Below are 21,852 nucleotides of genomic sequence, written 5' to 3'. Positions count from 1 at the left end.
CTGCATGTCTTTGCTGTAACAACTGATTATTTCAGTTACTGTTGCTTTTCTACTGGCTCGAGGCGGCTGTCCATTCTTCTCTGACCTTGGACATCAACAAAACATTCTCACCCAGAGAGCTGCAATCATTCTGTGTAAACCCCACAGCCCATCATCTACTACACCATGTTTAAAGTCCCTGAAAGTCACCTTTGTTCTATTTCTGATACTTGGTCTGTACTTCAGCAGGTCGTCTGGATCATGTCTACAGCCCCTAAATGCTTTGAGCTGATGCACTGTGATTGGCTGATTCAATATTTGCATGAATGAGGAGTTGAAAAGATGTTCCTAATAAAGTGGCTGGTGAGTGTAATCTCAAAACTGCATTAAGTATATAGTTTAGAGGTGCTTTTGAATAATTTTCCTCAACAGAATTGATCCAAAATTGATAAATTACAGAATTTATTCAAACTGAATGCTAACGAGCTGTTCATGGTTAAAGATTAGCCATAAAGGGACATTTAAATCTGCTTAATTCTGGAGGGGGATTGGATCCAGTTGTTTAACCTGACATGTGCATCACTTAGACACTTTGTGTGAAAAAAACAACTCATTTAAGTTAACCATTAATATAGTATGGGGGGGTTCTTCTCAGCGTGCACCTGCTTTGCCTCAGCAGAGTAGATGCACTTACATTTTTCATTCTCTGAGTTTTAATCAGAGAAATGCATTAGACTGCGTCAAAAAAGATGCAGAAGAGCACCATTTGTATCAGCTAAAGGTCCATATATGATCATCTGCTCACGCACAGTTTGATCCAAGTGGTCACGCTGGGAACGAGACAAACAAGAGCTTCTGAGCAAGACGGTCAAACTTGATCTGCCACAGTGGAGGCGTTAAGTATAGTCTGTGCTGTTTGAAACCTTTGTGCTGCACAATAGGATGAATACTAATGCAGTTAAAGCGGTTGTCTATGACCTACCGTTCATGAATAATGCATAACAGTCTCATGTAAGGTGCTTGGCATATTTACAGCAAGCTGTATGGGAGCACTGCTGCTTCACTACAGCTGGAGAGCCGCAGAGATGTAAATGCTGCTTTGCAGAATCTGTGCAATTTCCTGTACAGTCTGGTAGTCACACTGCCCCCATGTGACAACTACTGTCCAAAAATAGCTTGAGGAAGGAGTCAGTTTGTAGTTGTCATTGTGTTGTTTTTGTCTGTATTTTATTTTTTAAATGTATTAAACGTGTCCTATCATAACGAGTCCACTGATGTGAGCTGTAACAAAACGTTGAAATACTGCTTTAAGTGAGATCTATGATGCTCCTTTTTTAAATTTTTGAACTCTAGAGTAGCTTTGCATGATTTAAAAGTTCAAAATAATCCTTATCTATATCATACTGGGGCTTGATGGAGTCCCCGGCTGTCTGACACAAGCTGTTTAGTTCTCATCAGCCACTTTTAAAGGTCTCAGGGAGCTTATTTGAGTATCTTATTTTGAAGTATATTGAAATCCAATTTTAATAGTTACTGGGACATAAAAGCTGCATGTCTAAAGTCATAATTTTCATTACTGCTTATCCAGTTCAGCGTTGTGTAGTAGCTGGAGCCCTTACCAGATGTGACTGAACAATAGGCAGAGTACATCCTGGGCAGGTCGGCAGTCTCTCGCAGGGCTAAACAGAGTCAGACAACCATTCCCTCCAACAGTCACACATATTGTCACAAATTAGCTTAATATGTACGATGTTTGGACTGTGAAGAAGCAGGAGCACACAGAACGGGGACAACATGACAACGCCACACAGTACAGCCAGCGGGCTTGAGCCACCAACACTCTTGCTGTGAGGTTACATGCTAGCCACTGCACCACCATGCCACCCTGAGAGCTCAGGATTCATGCAGGAATCCAGTCTGTTTATCTGCTTATCTATACTACATATGTACTTATGTAATACAAGTTCTTTAGTGATTGCTGCAGCTGCGTGAGTCCCTCTGTCTCACTGTGTGGTGAAATATAAAAACCGTCTGTCTTTTATAATGTAAATCAAAACTTGCAGAGTCCAAGCTAATGATCTGACCTCACATGACATCGTTATGAGGACGACGCTACTCTGAAGCACGGTGCGAACAGGTGTCAGCTGATCAAGCAATTCTAACTGTACTCAAGTCGAAGCATCCAAATTACGAGGTGACCCTGATGTACAGCAGAAGAAAGCTCGTGTTTATTAACGGTACTTTGACGTTCGCCAGTTTTCTCCACAGTTAATGATTCTTGGCTTCCACCTGATTCAGTACAGATGGTAAAACATGTGGGTGTGGGCTGAAGGCTTACAAGTGTATCGTTATTGACGTCCTCATTAACTGAGACAGTTCTTTTGGTATTTGTTCCCCAATTTGTTGTTAGTGTCACGGTTTGGCTCTGTGGCAGGCAGGATGTAGGACCCAAACGCAGGAAACACAACATGGGAGGTTAACGGCAGGTTTATTGCTGATATGTTTAATATGCTGCTGAGAATATAGCCCAGAAGAAACGTATAGTATAGCTTTTATTTTGGAAAGAGCCATTTCTCTGTAATAAACTCTCTTTTCCAAAGATGAGGGATTTCTCCATCAGATAGATTAATTATTTTATCCCTTTGTTGTTTCAGCAACATTAAATTTAAAAACTGTACGTTTGAGTTAAAATATATATTTATAATTTTAATAAACGACAAATTAAAAAAGCATGAACATTTTTTTGTATCGAAAAAATATCAAACCGTGACACCAAAGTATCGAACCGAACCGTGAATTTTGTGTATCGTTGCACCCCTATTATATATCTATATCTATATCTATCTATCTATCTAGATATATATGTATATGTATATATATTAAGGGTGGGGGGAAAAATGGATACTGTGTAGCATGGTGATATTTTGTTGCTAATAATGTATGGATACAGGGACAGCAGAAATCGATATTTTGTCACAAAAAGGTTTTTGTGCTCTGACTTCAGAGCATGTTGATCCTTTTTCTGAGCAAGAATCCTGACATTCCTTCACTGTCCAAATGTGTTTAACTTGTTTTTGGCAGCAATAAACATGACAGTTTACTTATTTTAATTTAAGACATGTTTTATTTTAATTAAGTTAACCTCCAAAGGTTTTTATCTAAATCTGCCCGTACCTTTCTGCTAGTGCCTTCTTGCTGTGAAGCAGGAATCATTTCATCACTGTTCAGTAACATCACCACAGACAGGCTTCCCAAAGACATTTTATGCAACATGGAGCTAAATGCTACAGCACGGATATTACATTTAGCCCCCAGGTGATGAACATGAGATATCTACAGCTTCATGTATAGTTCTAGCAGCAGCTGCACACAATGAAGCTTCAACTGAAGTTCCTGCTAATCAGCCCTCACCTTACCAGCTTTACTGAAAGCAATCTCCCAACCCAGTGACGGCTGCAACCTTTAAGAACAAAAAAAACAGGAAAAAGGCATCGAGTTGTAGAAACCGTTTCAGTGTCGTCCGTGTGTTTTCTGTGAAAGTGACTGTGGACAGCGCCACACTAGACTGAGGCGTGTCGATGATTATTTCAGACTAGCCGCTTCAAGTTTCACCATCTTAGCGACCGCTAGTGACTCACTAGCAGTAAGTGTGGGGTGGCTGTAGCTAGGGGTGGGGGAAAAATGGATACTGTGTAGCATGGTGATATTTTGTTTGCTAATAATGTATGGATACAGGGACAGCAGAAATCGATACTTTGTTACAAAAAGGTTTTTGTGCTCTGACTTCAGAGCATGTTGATCCTTTTTCTGAGCAAGAATCCTGACATTCCTTCACTGTCCAAATGTGTTTAACTTGTTTTTGGCAGCAATAAACATGACAGTTTACTTATTTTAATTTAAGACATGTTTTATTTTAATTAAGTTTAAAACTTTTTTATTTAATGTAAAATTATATTTTGTTTTCATTTACTTTCAAATTCTTCAGTTGCTGAAGGGGCTGCATAGTTTTCATAAACTGCATAGTTCAGAATAGCTATAATTGTACCAGATGGTTGATTCAGTTAAGTTGGACTAGACTGTAATACAAACCGTTCAGTTTGTCAACAATAAAACTGAAATGAGAGAAAGACTGAGTGTGAGACTTTGATATTAGAGAAAATGAATATTGATAAAGTTTACCTTTATGTACAGAATCTGAATATCGCAAAATATTTTAAAAATTTGCAATAATATCGTATCGTGTGTTAAGTATTGTGATAATATCGTATCGTGGGATGTATGGTGATTCCCACCTCTGATATATATATATATATATATATATATTTACAGTGCAGTAGACTAAGCGTGATATTTGCATTTTGCTGATATCAGGAAACACTTTCCCATTGCTCTTTTCAAGCCTTAAAACTAGGAACTGGATGCAACATGAAGCTCATTTGGTAAATCAAGGTTCCCACTAACTTACCAAAAGACAGAAAGGAACATATGTTTTACTATAGGAACAACAGTTTACTAGGCAACAGCATACAGTGTCCAGCAGTGAGGAGCTCAGTGCTCTTGGCTTCAAAAAAGTAAGACTTCATTTTTTCTAACCTATAAATGACCTATAACGACGGCATCTTCCATCTTTCATAATCAGCCTGCTGATGCTTCTGTATTTAGCTTTAAATGTTTTGATGCATGCTCAACCATCCAGCTACGTAAATCTCCAAAAGTTGATTCTGTTCAACGCTACGTCCAGATGAACAGAATCAACTTTTGGAGATCGCTTTAAATGTGTTGAAAAACTGCACATCCCGATTAATATTTATGCCACCAATTGGTAGCATGTGTGCATCTGTTGTTGTCAAAGAAAGTGTTTGCACATGTAGAACAAAATCAGCCATCAGGCAAAACCTAGACTGTGATGGAAGGACGCATTCTTGCTTTCTGTTACTTCTGTCACTAAACGCTGTCCCTGCTGAGTCAGCCTTCTTTGTTTGAGTCCAGAGTGAACGCTTCTGTCTGATCGCTTTTACTCGAGACATTTTCTGTTCACTGCTTCTGAACGGGTTTGAGCTCCCAACAGAAGGACAGACACGAATATCTGAAAAACTACTTTTGCTCAAATAAAATACTTCGAGGAGATAGGAGGCTGAGGTACATAGTCGCCTCCTAGTGCCCTTCGAAGTTTCCTACATTTCCTCCCAGAAACCTCCTGATAGTACAAACAAGAGCTCAGTGCGCAGCTGCCCACCCAACATGGTTTGATGCACGGAGATCGGACACATCAGCATCCGCAGGAACTAAAGCAGAAACCCGGGAATACTTCTCCGGTCGGCCGTTAGCACTAGCCCCGTGGCTCGCCTTCACACCGCGCGGGTGCTCGGGTGAGTATGGGGCTGGGAGAGAAACACGGAGAAGCCGCTGTTGTTTAGCCAGCTGTTTCGGTCAGCGAGGTTAGCTGGCGTTAGCGTCAGGCAGCTAACGTGAACTTAACTCGCCTGCCGTGGGGCAAGCACCCGCGCCGCGCTGTGTTTGTTTCGGGGAGGCTGTGTGGAGCTCGTAGCTCTCAGGCGACAGAGGCTGTGTCCAAGCGAGCTGTTCAGCTTTGGGCTTGTGGTCAACGCTAGCTCGCGGGGTCAGCTGTGACGTGACATAAGGCCGAGGCTGTGCTGATAACGTCACCTTTGGCTGTTAACGTTCACGCGGACAGGTCCGCCCCTTTAAATCTGAAACGTGATCGTTTGAGCTGTTGGGGAAGAAGCAGGAGTGAAATGTTCAAAGTGTTTGTGTACCTGGTTGTTGTTAGTGTGCTGGTCTGCAAAGCTGCACAAGCACAGGTGTGTTTTCCATTTCACGGAGGCCCGTGGACACTGTCCCCGTGTTTGCTGTGTTGTTCCAGGAACTGATGATGCTCTCTCTGCCTGACAGATGCTGCTTTATTGATTTGAACACAGCAGAGTAGGAACTGCGCTTTTCCTGCATTTATAGACTGTTTACGCCTACCCGCCACTTCATTAGGTACATCTGTTCAAAAGCACATTAAGGCAAAAATGTCATCCAATCACATGAGACCAGGTCACTGCATGTAGGGATGTAGGCACGATCAACACGACCTGCTGAAGTTCAGACTGATTACTGAAGTGTGGAGGAAGAGTTTGTTTGTTTGTGTCACGTGGGCTGCTGGGAACAGTTTGGACCAGTCCAGCATCGTTTTGAAACCACAGCCTGCCCGAGTTTGTCGCCCATCAAGTGAGACCTGACGTTGTTTCCGGAACATCATAATTATTGTTGGTCCAGATTCAACATTGCAAGTGACCAATCACATTATAGTGATGTCATGACCTGGACTGAGAACCTTCAGACATAGTGATGTCATAGTTTTGCTAGGCTAGGTGGAAACACCATCACACCAAAGCCTAACCTTAGCCCCTGTGACCCAGTTCGCCCGTCTGGGCTTAGTGGCAGAAAACAGAAATATTTGAGATGATCAGCTGTCCCCCCTTTTCCCTTTGTTATTTATGAACGCAGGTTTTCATGCCGTGTGTGTAAATGCACTGGCTGCCAGCTCTCTGTCAACAGTTTGCAGTGAAAGTGTTTTTCTTACGAGCATTAGTGAGCGAATCCTTGTTTTATAGCTTCTCAGCGTCATATGAACGTGACCAAGAGCTCTTGAGCCAAATACTTTTTACAAACACACGAGGGGAAGTCAAAGATCTTGTGTGTTCGGTGAGGAACCATTGCTCGACCTAAACAGGCGTACGGAGACAGCAGCTGACAGTGTAACATGGGGGATGGACGGGCCCTGGTTGCACAGGAACAATGGCTGAATAGTCACTCCTGTTAAACTCCTGTGAAGTCTGCTTGGATCCCACTGCCTGTGACACGGTCCACGGTCCACTTCCACAGACAGGAACAACCGAAGGAAAAATCTGCGCGGGCTGTCTGACGAGGGCACAGAAAGTAAAAGTTCATCCATCCTCTTATCTGATTCAGGGTGGCAGGGGGCTGGATGATACCCCAGCTGAGGATGAGGATGAATCTGTGGACTGTGGGAGGAAGCCAGATCTCCACGACCTCTCAGACCTGTGAGGCAGCCGTGTTGACCACTGCTCCACCCACTGCTCCACCACTGAAAGAGCTCACGTCAGCCAACATTATGACAAATGCTGGTGGATCATTGGATTGGCAGTCATGTGCAAAGCTAGTATGAAGGTTATGAGAGCTGTCTTTGAAAATGGACACTAGTGATGTTGGACTCTTGTTGTCTCAGATCAGACAAGTGGAATATTTCATTTACTTTGTTTGTGCACCAACACAGCAGTCATGTGTGATTCAGTGGGTTTAAGTAATGCATTAAGATGAGCAGCTGCAGCCTTGTATGATGCATGTTTGCCTTGAGAAACGCTTGGGTTGCCTTTGCAGGATGCTTTGCTCTTTACAGCCTGTTCAGTCAGTTTTGCAACATTTTTGGCTATTACCGAGGCCCAGCTCGTAGATTATTATTAATCTACAATAACTTATTTGAACTGTGAGTCGTGCAAAGTTACTCTGGGAGAATGTGGTTTCTTTGAATAGAGCTGTGGATGCTCTGTACTCTTCTTTTAATCAATGTTTCTCTCCGTTAGGTAGCCCGGTGAGCTCGTCTCTCTGTGATCAGGAAAGCAAAGGAAACACACAGAGTGCTCCTCCTGAGAGTTTACAGTAAGTACCTACACACTGAACACACACAGGCTCTAATGTTAAGGACATCACGTGACTAACTTGCCTGTACTTGAATTGTCGGTGCACGGTGGAGAAAATGCCACTAGGGGTCGCTCTTCAGCTTGTTATTCCTCTGTAAGGTTCGTGTGTGATTGAAGGCTGTAAACAATACTTTCTTTGGTTTTGTGTTTGTTGTGTTTCTGTGACGCTTACAGAAGATATCTGGATTTGACGTGGGCGGAGCTTAGCTTTCTCTTCTTTTTGCCATTTAAAAAGCCACAGAAGAGTTTTCCAAGTTTCCAAAATCTTGCTTCTAGGTGAACACTCCTATCCTTTCTATCTGAGCGTTTTCCTCCTTCCCTGTCAGCCATCAGCATCTCCGTCTGCTTCTTATATCCCCCGTCTTTCCTTAATGTCTCTGAATCCCTCCATCCTGGCCCCCCACCCTTAAGAGCAACTGGTCAGGACAGCTGGCTGTAACAGCTGCTCGCTCTCTCACTTTGGGCAAGTTTTCCCGCAGCTTTTCTGTGCCAACCTTTATGTTCCTAAATCAGTCTTTGTGTCAGCGTATCAGCAGATTATTTTTTGTCCATGTTGGAAACATTTAACGTGCCTCTGTTGTCTCTGTATGTGGAAATCAATAGACCACTTCCTCTTTTGTCTGTTGCCAGTATCAGTGAACAGAATCGCTCTGCGTCAGCATGTGTAATCTTATCACTGTTCCTTTGTTTTCTTACCTTCTGCACGCCAGCGTTCGTCTTCATCGCCTCAGAATGAATCCCATGTGTCGTGGAACAGGCTGGACTGAATTATCTTTTGTCCGTTTGCTGATGATGTGCTGGAATTTTTCCAGGCATTTAGTTAAAGGGGGGAAATGGGAAAGAGAGGTAATGCACAAACAGGCGAAAGAATAAATGGTAGAGCTGCATTAACCCATAGATGGGGGGAAAATGTAATTCCAAGTAACAAGACTGTCTTTACAAAGAGCACTGAAGCCTTTGTGTTCCTTGTAAACTGCTTTATTTCCTTTAGAGCAGGCGTGGGGTTTCATTTCCCCAAGGCGCCGCACGAGAAACTAGGACTGATGTAGAGGGACGCTCCGATAAACTGATCTCGGACAAAAACCCCTGAAATGAGACGCATTTTAATCAGCTGCTAAATGACATTTGTGTAAACTGGCTGTCCTGTCAGGAACAGCTTCAGCACAACACGAGCCCGAATGCTATAAGCAGACAGTGTTGGGGAGTAACGGAATACATGTACCGCCGTTACGTATTTAAAATACAAAATATGAGTAACTGTATTCCGTTACAGTTACCGTTTAAAAAGGTGGTATTTAGAATACAGTTACTTTGTTGAAATAAATGGATTACACGGCGGTACTTCCCTGTTTCATATTGTGGCGGGTCAGGACTGTTTGGGTTTTGTTTGACAGCTACGTTCTGTTGTTCCAGGCAGCGTTACGGTTGCCATGGTTACAGGGTGACGCTCTCTCTCTGCGTGTTTCCTGGGTGAGAGAGGCCTTTTTGTTGTTGTTGTGCTAAGCTAACAGGCAGAATGCTACAGGTATAGCTCTAAAGAATGTAGCATCATGGGCAGTGTAGTCCGTGCTGCAGGGAGAATGGACTGCCATACACGTTATGTGTCTGTGAGCGAGGGAGGGAGAAAAAGGAAAAGTACGAGCTGTCATCGAGCAGAAACGGGAGCTGGAAGCATGTAAATATAATAATAACCACTGCAGCCAAGAAGAGAGCCTGACGAGCCCAGCTGTAAGTAAGCTATTAAGACTCGACTGTACACCGTGTTCGTGTTTTCCTCTGAAACAATAAGTTCTGCTGGAGCAGCCTTTCAACGCCTCTCTCTGTCTCTGCTAGCAAAGTTGACCCAGACAACAAAGTAAAGCTAGTTTTCAGCTACGAGCCGACACGAACCCACCGTATTAGCCAGAGGTCCCTTTACTACGGTTCGGAGCCGCGGACCTTCAGTAACAGTAATAAATCACAGCAATAGTACATTCATGTAGTTGTAAACAGCATGATAATATATTAAGTAATCCAAAGTATTCAGAATACGTTACTCTCATTGAGTAACGTAACGGAATACGTTACAGAATACATTTTGGGGCATGTAATCTGTAATCTGTAATGGAATACATTTTAAAAGTAACCTTCCCAACACTGCAAGCAGAAAAAGGACGGCGTGCACAGACGGCCACCGTTATAGCTAACCCTGCATGTCTGTGTGGAGGGAAACATGGATACGAGATAAGGGAAGACAGGTGGTTGGAGGTTCATGTCTGTATCATGACGTTATACAGATAATGTGGCCGAGGTTAAACCTGCTCTGCCTTGTGCATCCCCTTGGACTGAAGCTGCAGCTGATTGAGCCGTCAAATGTGCCGATGACAAACGCGTGACCTTTAGCGTCGTTGCTGATGTGCAGTTGTTGCCACTGTAATTTATCTCGCCTTGCCGTGGGCCGTATCCTCTGCTTTTCCTCCTTGGCGTGGCACAGGGGTTAATCAGGCTGGGAGCCGGACGCCGCCGGAGGCACGACTGCACACTTGCTGCCAATAATTCAAAAGCAAGGCGCTGGCTTCTTTGATGTTGAGCTGAATGATGGAGACGCTAGTGGAGGAACCATGTGGCACCAGCCCGATCTCTCGTCTGCAGAGACTTCAGATTACTGCACAGTTTGTGTGTCCTGGTGCTGACAGGCTGGTCTGATCCACTGAAGATATCCAACAGACAGAGTCGTTGTTCTGTTTCTCAGGAGGAAAAGCCTTCTGCTGTCTTGGCTGTCAAAGACACGGATCTGGATTTATCTCAGATCAGTATTTTGCTTTCAGTGGGGATGAAATCCAAGCCCAAGATCAGACGGACGGGTCTGCACGACACAGGGGCAGCATCAACTATATTTGAAACATTCCTGGAAAACCAGCAACAAAACCTTAAATACTTAAACTGGGGACCCATTCAACCCCACCCACCCAGAACATAACCTACAACACCCCCACTGCAAAGTTCTGTATTACTGGAAACGGGAACGTTTCTGTCATTTAATTGTTTAACCTCTGACGCACGCTGTCACGCTTTCACGCTTTCACGCTTCCCAAAGCCATCCATGGGCGGCATTGTCTTTGGTCCCCGGGCCTTATGTTTGACACCCTTGGTTCTGTGTCATGTTAGTCGGCGTCACATCGTTGGTCCAATGTTCGCTGTTTTGGTCTCTGACAGCAGTGAAATATCTCAGCTGTGTTCAGGAGGTTTGGTCTGTTTGGTGCTGAGCAGCCACATCAGGCACACAGGTGTACCTAACAAAATGGCCCGTGAATGTATACGATGCACACATTAGTGCTGTAAAGGTTCAGCTTAGGTTAAACACTGAAGTCACCTTCGTACACGCTGATGCTGACACGCTGTCATACTTTATTACCTTTGAATTTTTATGTCAACACGATTTTACGAAATCTGAAACCTGCAAACGATTTATCGTTTCCATCGATCTCATAATGTCTGTGCAGTAAAACTGGATTTCACAAGACGTGAAACTTAAACAGATGCATCTGTTTCAGTTCTGTCCTCTGGTTAAACCAAGGACGACAAGCTTTTAATGGAGATGGCAAAAGCAGTGAATGATGAAAGCTGTGTCGACGTCCGTGCTTTCAAAGGGTCGTTTGTCTTGAGACGCAGACGATGGAGAGTGCTGGAAAACGTCTGTGTGGCGTCTGATCAGGTGATTTCGTCTCGTCCTGTCTGGATCAATGACAGCCGTCTGACGGCTGCTGCTGCAGTGATCTGCCGCTTCCTCCATCGCAGCCTCTCGCTCACGCATTCTTTGTTATTCAGTAATTCGGCGTGCAGCTGCCCAACCATCCGCTCTCATCTCCTCGGGACATGAAGGACTCGGGTTAGGCTGGAATCTGCTTGTAAGGGATATTTTAATTTGCACATCATAAAAAAGTGGAACTCCAGAGGGGCTGGTGTCGGTCGATTTCTTCCCCCTCTCTGGTTGGCTGGGCTGGAAAGATGGCACGTTGGTACAGCTGTAGCGGCGTTTTTCCTGCCTCAGAACAGGCCTTTGTAATTCTATTGGTCCACATGTAGTTAAGGTTAAAGGCTGCGCAGTTTCCTGTTGTTTCTGCTCATTTGATAAACTAAAGTGTATTTTAATGTTTGAGTGAATGACAGAAGTCAGTTAATATTCATTTAGCAGCAGTGAATAGTTTTCTTTCTCCTGTTACGCCTCAGCAGATGCTATCACCGCCTCTCCCTCCATCACGTCCTGTCTGCGTGTCTTTATGGCGCTGTAATTGAAAGCGGCTGCCTGATGCTCCCTTTTCTTCCTCGTTCCCGGGCTTTAGATTAAAGCGATCGATAGCGCCTGGTGCGCCTCGGAAAGCATATGTGAAACATTACAGGCTCTGGCCACTGCACTCAGCTCTAAGCTGTTTGACCCGGAGAGAGCGCTGTGTGGGAAGAAGCTCAGTCCTGTGCATCAGCCCAGAGCATCGCCGTATCACCGCCAGCCGCACAGCTGTCACTGTTTTTATATTTGACATCCTGACGGATGGCGACAGGAACAGGTGCTGCACATTTGCGCCACTACTTTATTTAAGAGCAGGAAAAAAAGTCTGACTGCAGCGGACGGCAGTCTGTCTTCTTCTTCTTTGGTTTGCTACAAACAGGAAGGGGCACCGACAAGACGGATGAAGTCATGTGGTTCACGTGGGGTGCCCCCCCCCCGTACACAGATCACACGGGAATGTGAGCATCAGGCTTTTCCATCCTGCTCACATTCGTCAGTCAGGTCTGTGTTGAGTTTTCAGGAACATCAGCCCCACATGGACATTTGTAGCACTACTCCATAGTCACACGGGCTCACACGGGCACCTCTAAATAATTCAATAAAGTTTTATTTATATGGCGCCAAATCACAGTAAGGTAGAGCCTACAATATTACACACAGAGAAAAGATTAGAACAAAAGTATCTTCTTGAAAATGGGTCAGTTTCCCTGAGCTCGTTCAGCTCTTCACGTCGTTTTAAGCAGTTCGCTGCCTGAGAGGAGAGAGTCCTCGTCCACGATGTATATCACGTTTAAACGGGTGAAATCTGATGTTTGAACACGACAGCTCAAAGCCCATTAAAGATAAAAGCCCGAGGTTCTCACTTTCTTACTATCATCATGGGTTAGGATCTTTGGGACAGATGCATTAAAGTGTCTGATAATCGGCCAGTTAAAATATCGAGGAAAAAAGGCCCATATCTGAGCACATTAATAAAAGAAAAACAACTTTCAAAAGACGGCTTGTGGTCATTTCTCAATGTTGTGTACTTATATTTAACAATCCTGTGAAATAAAGCATGTTGGTCTTTGTAACGTGAAATTTGTGCTCACAAAAAGTGCAGTGCAAACACAGGAACATTAGTCTTCATCATCCACACAGAACAAAAGTCTGTTCAAGTGGTGCTAGCTCACAGAGAGCTCCTCTGACATGGCCCAAAGGTTGTTGTCATCATTTTAGCTTTTATGGCAAATATTTTAAAGATGTTTTAGTGTTTTGGTTTTTTTTTAAGTTTTATCAAGTTTAGAACATTTTTGTTTTTGCACGTTGAAATCTGAGTGTCTCATTGTACAGGGTGGATCATTTCTATGGATACAGCGTAACAACATGGGAATGGTTGGTGATATTAAAGTCCTGTTTGTGGCACATTAGTATCTGTGAGGGGCAAACTCCTCAAGATCATCTCATCATATCAGGCTGTTGTTCTCCTTCATCTCAGAGTGGACAGAAATTATTTTTTGGAGTGACACAAATAATTTGTGTGGCATCAGATTTGATGCAGAACAGCTGATTGTTCTGTAAATAGTTTGAAATGTTTGTTTAAAAAACGCCTTGGCTGCATTTTAGGTTACTTTATTTTAATTATATAGTTACTTTTTTGAAGAAGTAACTTTATAATTAATTGCCCAACATTGGTCATTATTTACTGTATTTGCAGACAGAGTTACAGACTCTCTCCCAGACCACAGACTCATCATACAAGTCAGAGCTTTATAACAAAAAGAGGAAGTTGTGTTTTCAAAATTGGAGTTGAAGTTATTTTTCCTTCCAGTAGTGTTAACATGCTGCAGGTCATGGACAGGATTGTTTTACATTTTCATTGTAAGTGGGCTAAAGCAGTTAATTAAAAGTAGTCTAACATAAATGCTGTAATTTGAGTACTTTAATAAACATGTAACTTGGATTCGATGCTGGCGTGACCACAGTGCACACGTCTGCTGTCGCTCACAGTGTCCACGGGACGCTCAGTTTGTGTGTTCGCTCAGACACGTGAAACATTAGAGGAAACGTTGCTCGTCATCGTTATGAATCAGCAGCTGTAATTTGGCACAGATGCATTAAAAAAAACATCAAACACAAAATATTGTAAAAATGTGATTTGAACCAGAAAGGCCAGGTTGGCATTTTATTTTCTGATGCAAGGCCAGTGTTCCCAGAATTAGGAACGCAGACCGGGAATCATTGTTTTATTTATAAGGCAAAGTCGGGTTTTACCAAAACCTCATGAATATGAAATAAAGTGGAACAAAGTGCATTCAACGAATTTACTGTCCGTCTACTTAACAAGGTGTTAATGTCAGGAGGACCACGATGTATTTCAGGCTGTGAGAGGAGGAAGAAAGAAGCTGCTGCAGCCTCTTGGAAGCAAAGCAAGAGCAGTGCAAATAAAAGCAGCATTTATTTTTTATCCTTATTTATCCTGATGCCTGTTTAATGTATCGTATCACTAATAAATACCAACAGTTGTTGTGTCTTTACACATAAAGGGATGATTCCCAGTCACTTCCCCACAGTCAGGGATAATTCATCTGAAACTGGAGTGAGATCCGCCCGATACCGACAGACGCTGCATTGGATCAGAGATGGAAAAAGCTGGGCTGGGTCATCGATGTTTGTTAAAGTTTGCAGTGAGAAGCTGTTTGAAAAGCTGCAGGTGAGAAATTCCAACCTCTGAGCTGTTAGCTTTGCAGCTAGTCTGGTGCTGCTGATGCTCAGTAAACACAGCAGCACTGATACGATCCAGCTTTCTAAACCAGAATCAGGAGGATCCCTCACTGTGACTTTAAACAGACACTTTTTATTTGAGTTTATCAAACAATCTTTCACAGGTTTCACATTCTTGTCTGACCGTGGCAGATGGCCTCCCCTCCCTGAGCCTGGTTCTGCTGCAGGTTCCTTCCTGTTAAAAGGGAGTTTTTCCTTCCCACTGTCCCTAAGTGCTTATACAGAGTCATCCGATTGCATTACCTTGCAATATAAAGCGCCTCGAGGCGACTGTTGTTGTGATTTGGTGCTGTATGAAGAGAATAGAATTCAATTAATACCTTACAGGAGGTACTGAGTCATCTCGTGTTTTCCTGATGACGTTAAACCACATGTTGTTTGTGTTTTCATTCGTTACTGGACTCATTCTTAATCTGTTGCCATTCTTTGGCCTGCACAAAGTCCTTTACCTCATCAGTCTTTCATTTTGTGAGTGTGCATGTGTAGGAGAGATGTTTCTCTTTCCTTGGTTGCGTAGCTCATCAGACAAACCCCCACAGACAGGACCTCGGCTCCCCCGCAGAGAGAGGCCTCATTAGGATTTGCTGCACAAACTGGAGAACGTTGACGGCTGAGGGAGCAGCCAGGCCTCCTCTCCCGGGGACACGTGCTCCTTGCTGTGGCCTGACCCTGGAGTTCTGGGCCTTGTCGAATCATATTTGGCTCATACGCCTCCCAGTGTTGGGCTTAGTTACCTCTGAACTGGTTTCACTGGGGCCTGAATGGTAAACTGAGTTGAAAGTGGTACTAATGGGCAGGTTGTTGAGAAGACACAGCGTCACGCTCGTGTTTCTCTCATGAGGCCTTGTGTTGTGTACCTCGCAGCCTCTTACTCATCAGGAGTCAGCTGGTCTGTGCCAGGCTAACATCAGAGCATGTTGAGCATCGTGGTGTTTGAGGAGGGGAGGTCTTCCAGAACGGGCCTCAGAAGCTTCACGTGCTTCGTCTTCTGATCAAAGACTTTTTACCGGGTGTCAGACCTGACCCCATCTTCAGTTTCGGTTGAACAGCCACGTCACACTGGAGCGTTTCACTGAGGTCGAGGTCAGGATTCCAATTGGAAAACTTTATTTATTCGGTTCGATTTTTCATATTTATGCTGAGAAATAAACTTTTTACATTGATTGTATTGGATAAAATAGATAATGCAAAAGTCTCTCTCACTTCAGATATGTGTATATGTTTTTGTTTCAACAAATGATAGTTAAATATCGCTATGCTGTGTCGATTATTTATGTATTTCCCCCCCACCTGACATCGGGTCACTGCAGCTTTCATCCTTTGTGCTTCAGCTCTGACATCCCAACCATTCTCTGTCCATTCAGCCATTATTACCTGACATATTTCCTTGATTACTAATAGCTGCCATCGGCTGCCAGTGTTTCAGATTGAAGGTGACGTCCCGATGATGGTGTCTGATTACAGAAGCCAACGTCCAAATGTCTGAAAAGGGCTAAAGTAATCCCATTACTTGGCCGATCCACTGCAGTCCTTATAACAGACGTTTCTTTACTCAGCCGTCTCCACATGTTTGGCGATTAACATGAATGAAATGTTTATTTAAATCACTCCTATCTGCATACTAAGAACCAGGATTGGCCTCCCCAGATGTCCTCCATCATGAGATGGTGCAAACCCGTCTTTGTGTCCCACTGCCTCTAAAAGCTTTGAACTTTGTTGCTGTGGGTTTTGCGGTTAGGGAAATGTCTCACAGTCGATAAGAGCTTAACTCCAGAGTTAAGCTGATAAAAGGTTAGCACACAGTTGCCCCTCACACGTTATGGCCTCCCTGTAAGCCCAAGGACAGCACAAGGCCACATTCCTCCAATGCTCTGCTTAATCATCACTAACAGCTGACTGTGCCATGATCAGTAGATCACCTCCCAACTGACCACAGAGATGGCCACTGCAGGTGGAAACAGTGTGCGACTAATCCATCAGCCGTTCTGTGTGAACAGCTTTGTTTCCCGATATGCGAAGAAGGACTTGAGTCAGGATGTGAGGGGCGTGGCTTGTACCATTACAACTCGCACTTCGATGTTTTCCAAACTGCAAAACTCAAATTGTCATTTTTGTCAGTTCCCAGCTGACCACCTTTATGAAACCTTTGTACTCAACCTCGTCACACTTTATTGAACCTTTGGACCCTACAGAGACCCATCAGGGAGACCTGTTGTGCCCTGAGGCCGAGCTGAGAAGCAGCGCGAGTGGAAAACTGGACTGAATGATCACAGATGGAGAACTTATTCAGATCCTGACGGACAAACACTTTCCTCATCTGGCTTTGTTGTCACTGCCTTACACTGTGGATTGTGCTGTTGCCCTGATGGCTGTTTCACAGCTTTTGCTGGGAAACTGTTGGTCGTCATGATGTGCTATAAAGAAACTGGCACCACAAGCTTCCTGCACCACTTCTCCAGAAATGATCATTCTCAGGGGTGAACTTCACCGTTAATGCCCCAAGATGTTCAGAATAGCACAACTGCTTAGCTTAGCAGTTCCCATTGCAGGCTGGTTTTACATTTAAAAAATAAAGAAAGAAAGAAAACTCATGCTAACTAGCCTACCATTAGCCCCCGCCCTACAGGTGCTACTCCAATTTTAAAAAACAAATTAAAACCTACTGTGTGGTTGGCTCCAGAGAGACTGACTCTGTGCCACTTGGACGTGTTTTGGTCAGTGGACACTAACCATTCAAAGAGAAAATGAAGCTGTTCACCCAAGGCCTCAGACACACAAACCTGAACACCAATGACTGTAGAAAACATCGACGACCTAACAGCGCTGCAAAAATGAAGGCAAAAAGTCTCTATCAGCCCCTGGTGTCTGCCTGCAGTACATGCCATAAACGCAGATGGGACGGGGGTCACACGACCAGCGGGTGTGTGGGCGGGACTGTGACGTCCCCACTCAAGTCCTGCAGACTCTGGCTGTAAAAGTGCAACACAGCAACACAGTGGGAGGAAGTGCGACGAGGCGAAGCAGCGCTACGGGAGGAAACTAGAGTCACAACTCCAACAGAGTGACTCTAGGAGTCTGTGGCGGGGACTCAGGACAATAACGGATTATAAAGCACCAACAACCGGTATGACGAACACGGCCGTGACTCTGGCAGATGAGCTGAACACTTTCTATGCTCGCTTCGAGGCTGCAGCTAAGGACTCCAACGATGCTAGTGCTAGCGGCGCTAACGGCTGCAGACAGGAAGATACTGCCAGCACCGGAAACGTGCTCGTCATCTCCGAGCATGAAGTAAGGAGAGCCTTCAAGAGAGTGAACACCAGGAAAGCAGCAGGACCAGATGGCATCCCAGGTCGTATCCTCAGAGACTGCGCATACCAGCTAGCTCCTGTGTTCACTGAGATATTCAACATCTCTTGATCTCAGTCGGTGATCCCCACATGCTTCAAAGAGTCCATCATTGTTCCTGTCCCGAAGAAACCCCACCCTGCTTCTCTCAATGACTATCGTAGCCCCCACCTCAGTAGTGATGAAGTGCTTTGAACGCCTGGTCAGAGACTTCATCATTTCTTCACTACCAGACACACTGGACCCACTACAGTTCACTTACCGTCCAAATCGTTCCACAGACGATCTCTCATCTCCTCCACACATCACTCACTCACTTGGACACTAGAAGGGGGAATTATGTTAAAATGCTCTTCGTAGACTACAGCTCTGCATTTAATACCATAATTCCCTCCACACTCACCACCAAGCTGGAGCATCTGGGACTCATCTATGTGTCAGTGGATCTCCAACTTCCTAACTGGCAGACCACAGGCAGTAAGGATGGACATGTCTCAGCCTCCACCACTCTCAGCACTGGAGCCCCCCAGGAGTGTGTTCTGAGCCCCCTGCTGTACTCTTTGTACACATATGACTGTGTGGCCACTACCAGCTCCACCACCATCATCAAGTTTGCTGACGACACCGTCGTGGTGGGCCTGATCTCTGACAACAACGAGACGCCCTACCTGAAGGAGATTAGGAATCTGGAGAACTGGTGCCAGAGGAACAACCTCCTTCTGAACGTCAGTAAGACAAAGGAGTTGATAGTGGACTTCAGCACTAAGCAGGAGAGGAACTACCAGACCCCCGTCATCAACGAGTGCCCAGTGGAGAGAGTGGACAGCTTCAAATACCTCGGAGTTCACATCACGCAGGACCTGTCATGGTCCTGTCACATCAACACCGTGGTGAAAAAGGCCCGACAGCGTCTCTACCACCTCAGACGCTTGAGAGACTTCCGACTGCCCCCCAAGGTGCTCAGGATCTTTTACTCCTGCACCATAGAGAGCATCCTGACGGGAAACATCTCAACCTGGTTCGGGAACAGCACCATGCAGGACAGACGAGCTCTACAGAGGGTTGTGCGATCAGCTGAGCGCACCGTCCGCTCAGAGCTCCCTGACCTGCACTCAATCTACAGCAGGCGGTGCTGGACCAAGGCCAGGAAGATCGTGAAGGACCTCAGCCATCCCAACAACGGACTGTTCTCTCTGCTGAGGTCAGGAAAGCGATTCTGCTCCCTGAAGACCAACACAGAGAGACTGAGGAGGAGCTTCTTCCCGCAGGCGATACGGTCTCTCAATCACACCACCACACAGTACTGACCCACACATATGATCTTACACACACTGGACTTTCTGGACATTGTTTTCACTTCATCACTTAAACCACTTTAAGCATATTTGCACTGCACAAGACACTATATAATGTGGATTGCACAACACTGGACATTATCTTCATTTCCAGTTAATACTTGTACAGCTGCTGTTATTGTGTGTATATATATATTTATATTTATATTTCTTCATACATTCTTATATATTTCTATACTGTGTATTTTGTTGTACAGTTATTTAATTTTCAACTTTAATTTATATATTTTATCTTATTCTTTCCCAGTTAAATTTACCCTTCATTCTAATTTGTGTTGTACAGTTATTTCATTTTTAACTTAATTTTTATATTTTATTTTATTTTATTCCTTCCTGGTTAAATTTACCCTTTTTAATTTTCATATTTATTTCCTATCTTATTCATAGCCTTCTCTTTTTTTCTTTAGGTCACGAGCAGTTGTCTAAGCATTTCACTGCATATCGTACTGTGTATGACTGTGTATGTGACAAATAAAAATTTGAATTTGAATTTGCAGCCAGGTCGTCCATCTGCAATGCTAAAGACCAGTCGGTGACTTCAGGAGACACTTTTTGCCTCAACGAGTTGGAAAGTGGTTGCTGGTTGTCACTGACTGAATCCTGTTGTAATTGCTTTGTTCACTCGCAGCTGCAGACAAGATGCCAAGATCTTCAAAGTAAAAGTTGTGTCTTCAGGTCTTTGTACAGCAGACATACAGAGTCTGTACAGATACTTGCTTGTTAAAAACATTCTTCGGACTCGCACTGATTGTGCTGGAGGAACTTGCACAATTTACTTTTTTGCTTTTTGCACACCAAGTTTGATTTTTGGATCCAAATAAATGGATGCTGACCAATCATCAGCCATTTGTCTTTAGTGACCGCTGAGCGTCTCTAGGCCTGTGAGACTGAGGTCTAATTTAATTTCACTAGTCTCACATCAGCTCAGTTTGACAGTGATTTCAGTTTACGGTAGTGCGAGCTTCTTTAGCTAATCTCTGCTGAGTCTATGACAGGACATGATGCCACCATCATTTCCCAGCAGCTGACCTCAGTTTGTGGTAAAGCTGAGATGTATCATAAACATGCAACGATGAGGTGGGGGTGTAGAAAGCGTGCACCGAGCAGATATCGGTCCCTTTTTCTCTTTGTCGTGTTTTATATCATCCAGAGTTCCATCTGCTTTCTTGCCACAGAACAGCTGAGAGAGACTTCATTAGTGACAGAGACCAGAGAGGGTTTCTGATGGTGGGGAGGTGCTCCCAGGGAGCGAGAAAGGCCTGGGCCCGAGCTTCTAGCCCTGGAGGGGCTGTTGTAGGGATCAGATCACAGAAACGGGAGAAACTGATGGAGGAAAGCTACAGCAGAGGGTGAGCTCCATCCATTACTTTTGTTTGACATGACAAAGACATTAGCTTGGCTTCATCCATAAACTCGAATAAAAGGCTGTGTGCAGAGCTCCCGCCAAGCAGGCTGGGTTAACCTGTTCCTCTCTCCTTCATATATCCATCTGAGGATTTCCTTCTCAAACACGCTCTTTCTTGCTTGTTTCTGAACGCACTCCCATTTTCTGCTCTTTGCTAGCTGCTTGCTAGCTTTAAATGGTAAATGGTAAATGGACTTGTTCTTATATAGCGCTTTTCTACTCTGTCTGAGCACTCAAAGCGCTTTTATACAACTAATTCATTCACCCAATCACACCCATTCACACAAGCACTTTTTTCTGATCTAAGTGCTCAGTAGTCTACCATTCATACACATTCACACTCCGATGGATGCATCGGAGAGCAACGCGGGGTTAGTATCTTGCCCAAGGATATTTGGCATGCAGACTGGAGCAGCCTGGGATCGAACCACCGACCTTCTGGTTAGTGGCTGACCTGCTCTGCCACCTGAGCTACAGCCACTTTAGCTACAGCTACCCTTTAGATAGCGACAGTCATTGTTTTTGCAGATTTTCATTGTTTAAAACCAAAAATCAGAGTTGAATTGTGTTGAACGTAAAGCAAACACAAGCGTAAAACATTGTTTTGCTTATGCAGCCCACTGCTGAAGACTCAGATATTTGAGTTTCCCGTCTTCCATGTGGATGAAAGCTGACGAAAAGCATGTTTATTGCGCTTCATGCTGAGCTGTTATATGGACACACCTGCATGCAAACAATCACATATGGTGCATACGGTATATGCATACACACAGGCATGGATGTACATGCAGTATGCACACCATACATGTCAGCTTAACTGAACTGCAGGAACATTTGGCTTCCTCGTTCCTTGGCAACCTATTGGCAGCTTCTGTGTTTTAACTAGTGTTTCACTGAGGCTCACCGTCCTGTGGATGCAGTGAAGCTCTGAGTGGTTCAGCGTGCTCCTGGTCAGCTTCAGGCTGGCAGCTGTGGAGGCTGAAGGTTTACTAATGCCGCTCACTCGAG

At 44.4% G+C, this 21,852-nt stretch overlaps 1 protein-coding gene across 3 annotated transcripts in view; it reads left to right on the top strand.

Moving 5' to 3' along the window:
- The first annotated feature begins 5,182 nt into the window (after positions 1 to 5,182).
- Positions 5,183 to 21,852, top strand: part of disp1 (dispatched homolog 1 (Drosophila)) — a 96,028-nt gene continuing 79,358 nt past the window's right edge. For 2 of the 3 annotated variants that reach the window (XM_087852268.1, XM_087852263.1), the window contains exons 1-2: positions 5,183 to 5,348; positions 7,590 to 7,665. The gene's annotated coding sequence lies outside the window, so the exon portion shown is untranslated. Of the gene's footprint in view, positions 5,349 to 7,589; positions 7,666 to 20,620; positions 20,789 to 21,852 lie in introns of those variants that run through there. The other variant, XM_087852264.1, reaches the window with a different exon arrangement.

Source organism: Neolamprologus brichardi, chromosome 15 (assembly GCF_056152115.1).
Source record: "Neolamprologus brichardi isolate AB-2024 chromosome 15, ASM5615211v1, whole genome shotgun sequence".
Taxonomy (NCBI): domain Eukaryota; kingdom Metazoa; phylum Chordata; class Actinopteri; order Cichliformes; family Cichlidae; genus Neolamprologus; species Neolamprologus brichardi.
This window is presented reverse-complemented; position numbering and strand designations above follow the sequence as displayed.